At 42.2% G+C, this 8,369-nt stretch overlaps 1 long non-coding RNA gene across 1 annotated transcript; it reads right to left on the bottom strand.

Moving 5' to 3' along the window:
• Window positions 1–551: 551 nt before the first annotated feature.
• Window positions 552–7,127, bottom strand: LOC120973726 (uncharacterized). Its single transcript, XR_005769069.3, has 2 exons — window positions 4,783–7,127; window positions 552–1,234 (listed from the first exon to the last, which is right to left on the bottom strand). It is a non-coding gene; the product is annotated as an uncharacterized lncRNA (long non-coding RNA).
• Between the last annotated feature and the right edge of the window lie 1,242 nt (window positions 7,128–8,369).

Genomic DNA, 8,369 nt, shown 5'->3' with positions numbered 1-8,369 from the left:
CTCCTGTTCTTCATCGGGAGGCCAGATCTGAAGTCCGTTTGGGGCTCCGGAGAGGGGGATCTTCGTTCTTTGTCATCACCAACACTTCTCCGTTGCCAATTCCATGATGTTCCCCACCAGGAGTGAGTAATTCCTTTGTAGGCTCGCTGGTCGGTGAGGAGTTGAATGAGATTTATCATGTAATCGAGTTAGTTTTGTTAGGGCTTGATCCCTAGTATCCACTATGTTCCTAGATTGATGTTGTTATGACCTTGCTATGCTTAATGCTTGTCATTTTGAGCCCGGGTGCCATGAACTCAGATCTGAACCGTTTATGTTATCATAATTATATCCATGTTTTAGATCCGATCTTACAAGTTATAGTCATCTACTATGTGTTATGATCCGGCAACCCCGGAGTGACAATAGTCGGGACCACTTCCGGTGATGACCGTAGTTTGAAGAATTCATGTATTCACTATGTGTTAATGCTTTGTTCCGGTTCTCTATTAAAAGAAGGCCTTAATATCCCTAACCGGTCAAAAAGAGTCATGACCATCTACGCACAAATATGTTGCAGCCGACACGTTATTTAACCATATAAAATAGATGACTCAACTTTGTACTAACTATAGTACAAAATTAGTAATATAAAGTTGGGTCATCTATTTTGAAACGGAGGTAGTATATGTTACAGTTTGTGTAAAAAAACCAACCATACGAGTCAGATTCTATCAGGATAAACTAGACGTACTTATTCTCCCGTACGCCTTCCTAATTCCCTAACCTCATCTAAGATAACTCCCTAACCTGCCCGCAAGACGCACGGCACCGCGTCGGCCGCTCCCATGGTGGCCTCATGTCTCGATCAGGGCGTGCTCTCTACCTCTCGCCGGCCACATGCCCGCTATCTCCTTCAATGGCTCCAGGTCACGCCGGCATCCCCTAAGAGTACAACAGCGGCAACCTTGCCATCCCATCCCAATCATATGGTGCCACCTCCATCACGATCGCCTCTATCCCGGCCACCTCTGCTCCAGCATCCGTTTGGCGAGGAGCCGAAGATGTCACCGGCCTCAACACTCTCCTCCATCACAAACCTAGCCATGGGCTCCGCCACTGCTTGACTATAGGTTCACATAGGCCATGCTCCATCGTCTGTGTTATCTCCAAGTGTAAGATTAATTTTCTTCTTTGTTCGAACTGAATTGAAGAATGCTCCCATGTACCAATGTCATCTTCGTCGTGGCCAAACCTAAAAATTTGAGGGAAGATTCAGCTGCTATAGCTTAAAATCGGAGATCATGCATGTTATGCCTGTTAATTTTAATTTGGAATACTGAGATCTGTTCAGATGCTGTGCTTACCTGCTAAAAACAATCTAGCAAAAAGGGACAGAAGTTTGTTGCTTTTTCTTACCTTGGTGCTGTTTGATTGGTACTCAATCAAGATGATAGTTGGTGTAAAATCATGTACGTACACTTCCAGATTTTTTGTATTTACAAGGATTGGTTCATGTTACGATTGTCAATGGAGCGACATTACTTCCACTTTTCCTTACATATTCTCCACAGGCCACAAACTGTTTATTCTTATTTTAATTCTTAGTGCCTAATGGTCCCGTAGGTGTTTTTCAAGACTAATAAAAAAAGTTTGATAGAGCAAATCAGACACGCCTCTAAGGTTAGTCTCCTGGATCTATTTCTACTCACATGGGTAACTAATTTTGCTTCCCTTTGATCCAGGGCATAAAATTGATGGTTGCTACTACCAAATTGCTACTGTTTAATTGACGTCTTCTTTACGAAATACTAGAATTTGATGCCGGTAGTTCATCCTTTTGAATTTCAAAAGCATGAAATAATATAATTACCCCATGTTTCTGTCTGCTAATTTATTATTAATCCAATGAAATATGTCACTGTTGCTTTCATGGACCTTTTCTGCATGGAACAGGGGAGATTCAAAATTTTGTATCTACTTTGTAATTGCCCCTTTGTGGTTGCTGCTTGATTTCTTAGTGCACCAATCGGTTGTACTAGGAGGATTATTATAACATGGAAGCCTTTTTTATGCAAGGAACAAATGAGGCTTTATTATCTAACATTCACCTGTAGATATTTATCATGCTTAGCACAAGGCTCTGCAAGGCTTGAATTTCTAAATTATTTTTTGTTTCTACGAGCAGAGAAGATGATAGATGTTTAAGTACGAACCATTGACGTAAGCTGCATTGCAATTTATTGACGGAAAGGCACACCCCATGGATGTGGATTGTAGAGTGGAAACGAGAGAGAAATACAAAAGTCTATGGTTTTGCATGGCAGACACACACACATATGTATATAGAAACACACGCACACATATGAGTACCATTTGTATTTTTCTTTACTTAGAGAGATCCCTGGCTACTATCCAATTCACTAAAATGGAAAGACCTTTGGTCGAAATTAAACAATCATATTTCTCAATCATAAATTTTGAGCCGTATACATTTGTATGTACATTCTAATTTTTTTAATTGCATATTGGTACTACTATATTAAGAAATTTGACCCAAATAATACTCTCGCCGTCCTAAAATAAGTGTCGCTGATTTAGCACAACTCTGTACTAAAGCAGCGACACTTATTTTAGGACGGAGGAGTAGTTGATTACATGCCCAAATAATAAATCTAGCCGCGCAATTGCGCGGGCCGCACATCTAGATTAAATGTGTATAAAAGGTGTAAAAGCTAAACAGAAAACCTGGATTGTCCTTAATCAGAAATCAGTAACTAAGCACATGTCTCCCTACTTATAAACTAAATGTCATTGGACGTACTTACATGTGGAGTGTGCTACTGTTCTGCTGCTAAGACCACCATGTTTATGTTACAATGATCATCTCCTTATATTACGGGTTTTGTAATTTGGCATGTTGGAAGTTGTAGTTAATGCGTGTATCTTCATATCCAGCAATACATATTAATTTGTGCGATATCTCTTTTAGCAGTAAGTTTGAAGATTGGTTAGGGTTTTCCCGCACATATACTCAAGTGTTTTTTTCCTGAATATAACATACATAAGGGGATACAACATCTGATAATTTTCTATATAAAGTAGAACATACCAAACTGATCTTATGCCCAATCTATCAAAGTATGTTTTAGAGAACTCTCTATTACCAGAATTATGTTCATCTGCAGTATGTAGTAAGTTCTGTTTGGTCCGGTTCATCTTTCATGTGGTATGCAGCATTTGAACTACATGCATATATGTATTAGCAGGTTGTGTACTACTGTTATGTACAACTAAGAAAAATTATAAAAGATCACTTCTAATTCAGATATGTTTGGAGGACATATACTATAAACTGTTACAATACACCAACAACAATCATGTCATTTAATGTACATCTCCACCTCCATATTATAAACCTCTGTGTTTTTATCACCAATCGTAAATTATTAAATGAAATTATACAATTTCTATAACCATTACCAACGATCTGCATATTTCCTTTGCATAGTCTATTCTTTAATCAAGACGTACACAATTAATAATGGGATGAGTCGGCCATGGTGATTCCTCAAGAAAATGTATTCCAGGATAATTGCTCAGTGGTCTTCATCTAGGGAAAGAGAGACCAAAATGATTCCAATTAGTAAGTACTCCCTTGATGGTTTACCATTTTTTTGATTCTGATGTATATAGACGCATTTTAGTGTGTGTTTTCACTCATTTCAGTTTTTATGTAGTCCATATTGAAATCTCCAAAACATATTATATTTTTGAATGGAGGGAGTATTAGATGACTATAAAAATGAGAATAATAGGCCAACCATGCGGGCTAGAAGGTCTGTATATTTTTATGAAAACTAAATGAATATATTTTTATGTTATCTGCACCTACCATATCAGCCTTTATGCTCCCAAATTACAACCATTTCTCTAAGTTTGCCTATGTTTACTCTCTTTATAGAAGACCCTCTATTCTGAGATTGCCACAAATGATTACTCCATTTTTGTGCTTCTGCTTATTGTGCAATGTACCTTAGTTACTATTATTAATCTTCTCTATCCAAATTAATGTGCAGTGTCGAATGCTTCACGATGAGAGATGTTTACTTACTTTCATCCAACCCCGAGGATTAAAATCTCTTTCATCGTGGTTATTTATTCTCAAGTACTATACAAAATGTTTCCAAAATATAAAGCTCATACACATGCACATGTTCCATTATCATTTATTACTTTTAGTTCAAAGGAGCGCACGAGCGAGCCGGATCTACATATATGAGTCATGTTCATGGATTCATTGTTTACTGAGTAAGTTTGTTGTTCTTACTACTCTTTTATTATTTTGTTTACTAATCTGCTAAATTTGTACTACCTCCGTTTTGATACTCGGAGTTTTCCACAGTATAGTTGTGCCCTTTTATTTTTAACCTATCGCACATCTACACAATGAAAGAACAAGTACTTTGTCGTTTTTCTAATCGATCTTTCTACAGAAAAATAAAAATAATTTCTACATTTAGAAATTCTGTACTTGAGAAATGATTTTTTAGAGAAATACTAGAGATCATAACATGTAATCATCCATCGGATCTACTTAAAAACCATTTCAAATCTACTGGATCTACTCTCATCTCTACAAACCTCTAGAAGCCACAATCCCCAAATCGCATCTCTCTCCCCAAATCCACATCTCAGTTATATTGTCCCTCTCTCAAAAAGCGGTTGTGGTAAGACTTTTATCTCTAGGGCGTGGCTGTGGGGTGGAGATGGAGATGGAGAGAAGATGATGAATTTTATTACCTGTGCCTCCTCTTCCGCCAAATACATTCGGGTCGGGATGACCGGACTGATCCTGCCGCGCTCCACTTGCCTCCGGTTACAGTACGGTTGGCGGTGCTGCGCCCGACCCTGCCACTGTCCATGCGCTGCCGCCGCTGCCTGGGACGAGCAGAGGAGAGCGAGCATATATCCAGCTTGCGGTGGACAGCGACCAGGCCGAAGTTCTTCAGTGGTGACCGACAGAGTCACAGTGACGTGGAGTTGGGCTGTCAATTGGGGTCTTGGGGACAAGCACAACTATTTGGGCCAAGTTGGGCTGAGAAATAAATCCAGCGGTTTAAAAAAAAGCACGCCCAGGATGATAAAGCAAGTAGAATTTGCAGTAAAAACAAAGGTCCAATATGGGTTTAAGCTATGTATTACATTTCCTTTAAAAAAAAAGCTATGTATTACATTTCCTTCAAAAAGCAAAAAAAAATCAGTGTATTACATGACCATAAAAGAACCTGAATATAAAATATGAGAGCAATCTAATTGCAAATAAATAAAAAGGAAATACATATCAAATATACACTAGAAATACAAATTTATTTTAGCTTAGTCATAACTAATATCCCTTCGTTCGGAATTACTTGTCGCGGAAATGGATGTATCTAGACGTATTTTAGTTCTAGATACGTCCATTTTCGAGACAAGTAATTCCGAACGAAGGGAATAGCAATTTAAAATTAAATAGAAATCTAGCCGCGCGAATGCGCGGGTCGCCCCGCTAGTTATATTGACGAACTGGAGCTAGTGCCATATCGCCCTAGGTTATAACTGTCTCATGATGAATATCATCCAACAAGTCACTGATCCAATGCCTACGAATTTATCTTATATTGTTTTTGCTAAGTTACTACTGCTATCATCACTGTTACACTTGCTACAAAATTACTGCTATCACTGTTACCGTTACCACCGTTACTGCTGCTACTATTATCAAAACTATCATACTTTTTTGTTACTGATCACTTTGCTGCAGATAATTAATCTCCAGGTGTGGTTGACTTGACAATTCAGCTGCTAATACCTATAAATATTCTTTGGCTCCCCTTGTGTCGAATCTATAAATTTGGGTTGAATACTCTACCCTCGAAAACTGTTGCGATCCCCTATACTTGTGGGTTATCATGAACCAAATTATGAAAGTTGTTCCGATGTAACCTGTGTAAGGGCCTCCTAGAGGGAAGCCCTTCTCGAACCTCTTGGTCTTCATGGTTGTTTGTGGTTCCTATGGCTTGATGGGGACATGGAATAGCGGAGATGCCCGCCAGAGTACCCCTCTCCGTTGCCGGAGGTTGTTCCTCAAGCGAATCCCCTTCATCCTCCTCCATCATGGCTCCCTCGGCATCCTCCCTCCGGAGTTCCATCAGCATCAACCAAGCATCGTCGTCCGCGTTGTTGGAGGAGGGGGACGACATGATGCCTGGCCTTGAAAACTCTGGCAGAAAACAGCTCAAAACAAAAACATGAGATATTTGCGTGGTACGGTGGTCAAAACCTTTGGGAGATTATATAATGAATTTCCACCGACCAAAAGAAGTATCGTGCAAGAAAACAGAGTCTGGAGGGCACACGAGGGGGCCACAAGGACGGGGGGGGGGGTGCCCAGGGGGTAGGGCGCGCCCTCCACCCTTGTGGTGGCCTCGTGTCCCTTTTGGACTACTTTTAATTTTCCTAATTTTTAAATATTCCAAATGGAGAAAATTTATCATTGGAAACGTTTTGAAGTCGGTTTACTTACCGTACCACATACCTATTCCTTTTCGGAGTCCGAAATGCTCTAGAAAGTGTCCCTTATGTACTCCTTCGGGGTTACTGTATCAATTATATTGGTCTCAACATTTATGGGAGTAACTGAGATATAATGTTTGAGTCTTTGACCGTTTACCACCTTCGGCATTATTATTTTTTATGGCACCGGAACTGTTGGGGATATGACTATTAGATATGACCCGCCCCGAAGGGGCCGGGTCATCCCTATGACGGTTCATCTAAATGAAGCCCAAGAGTATATTAGAGATGACGGTTCAAGGTTCATAGACAGGCTTGTTAAAAGGCCCAAACCCGAAGGTGGCTTAAGGTCCATAAGTGTAAACCGCCATGTATGTGTAGACTTGTAATATAAGGCATGTAAGATGAGTCACCAAGCCGGACACGTTATATAAGCCGGCCGGGACTCTGTAGGCCGCAGGGCGTCAACCCATGTATATAAGGGGACGACCCGGCAGCGGCTTAGGGCAAGAAAACAACAGATCGAAAACTAGGCAAAGCATATTCGCTCCCTGGTAATCGAAACCCTAGCAATACCACCTCAAACTGGATTAGGCTTTTACCTTCATCGCAAGGGGCTGAACCAGTATAAACTCCTGTGTCCTTTGTCCCATTTAACCCCTCTAAGCTAACCTAGTGCGATGGCTCCACGACTAAGTCCTCACACTAGGACATCTGACGTGACAATTCCACGACAGTTGGCGCCAACTGTGGGGCCAGCGCACGGTGGTTTCGAGTTCTTACAGGGCAGCTTCGAAGGGATCAAGGGATACGTTGTGGGCCGGATGACCAAGAGTCATCAACGCAAGCTCTACATCGACGATGCAGGCTGGGGCCCCGAGGCCGGCTCAATTGAGTACGGGTACCGGGTCCCCTTCGGCGGAATCCATGTCTTCATCGGCAAGATCGGCGAGCCGGGCCCTGAGCTGGACATCTGCACCGACATCGTCGAGATGGCTCAGCGTGCACGTCCCGCCCGAGTTCAACCCGCCGTGAAGCGTGCCTTTGTTGGATTTATCCACGGGGCTGAGTTGGAAGGGTCCATGTCTGGCGGTGATACGACCATTTATTCTGATTGTGAGTCGTCCACGGGTGAGACTACTTCGTTGTACCAGTTACAAGACGGCAGGCTTGGGGGCTGTTCCGATGGTGACAGTATTTCAGGCCCCTACACTACCAAAAAAAGACACATCCGTGACATTTTGGGCTGAACAATTTTTTTTCTGTCATACATATGACACTTCTATGATGATAATTGTGACAAAACCCGGTATCATCATAGATGTGGTGGGCTCCTACTTCTATGACAAAAAATCATGACAGAAAATGGGCTTTTCGTCCTGGGCGGGCCGGAGACGCAGCTGCATGACATTCTTTGGGCCGTCCATGACGGAAAAAACCGTGGTAGAAGCGAGGGGGAGGAAAATTTCGGGGAGTTCCCGGTTACGGTGGGAGGTCGGGGGCCGAGCGATGCGCGTTTCTCTCATACACGTACGTGCGTGTGTGCGAGGCGTTGGCTCTAACTGATCCCGAGCGAGGCGTTGGGCTCTAACTAAACCCGAGCGATTGCACTGCAGGCTACGCGTTACTGAACCCGAGCGATCGATCGATGGCTGTTAACTGAACCCGATCGAGCGATTCCTTCGCTACTGCTGCTAACTGAAGCTGATCGATTGGATGAACAGTGAGCGTTGCGGGGGGGGGGGGGTTGGATGAACAGTGAGCGGTGGCGTTGCCTCTGGATGAACAGGACCTCGTGGTGTGGAGGGCTGGATGAACAGTAGACGATGGAG

Source organism: Aegilops tauschii, chromosome 1 (genome assembly GCF_002575655.3).
Source record: "Aegilops tauschii subsp. strangulata cultivar AL8/78 chromosome 1, Aet v6.0, whole genome shotgun sequence".
NCBI classification, from domain to species: Eukaryota; Viridiplantae; Streptophyta; class Magnoliopsida; order Poales; family Poaceae; genus Aegilops; species Aegilops tauschii.
Note: the sequence above shows the minus strand (reverse complement) of the source record. Positions and strands in the feature narration are given on the sequence as shown.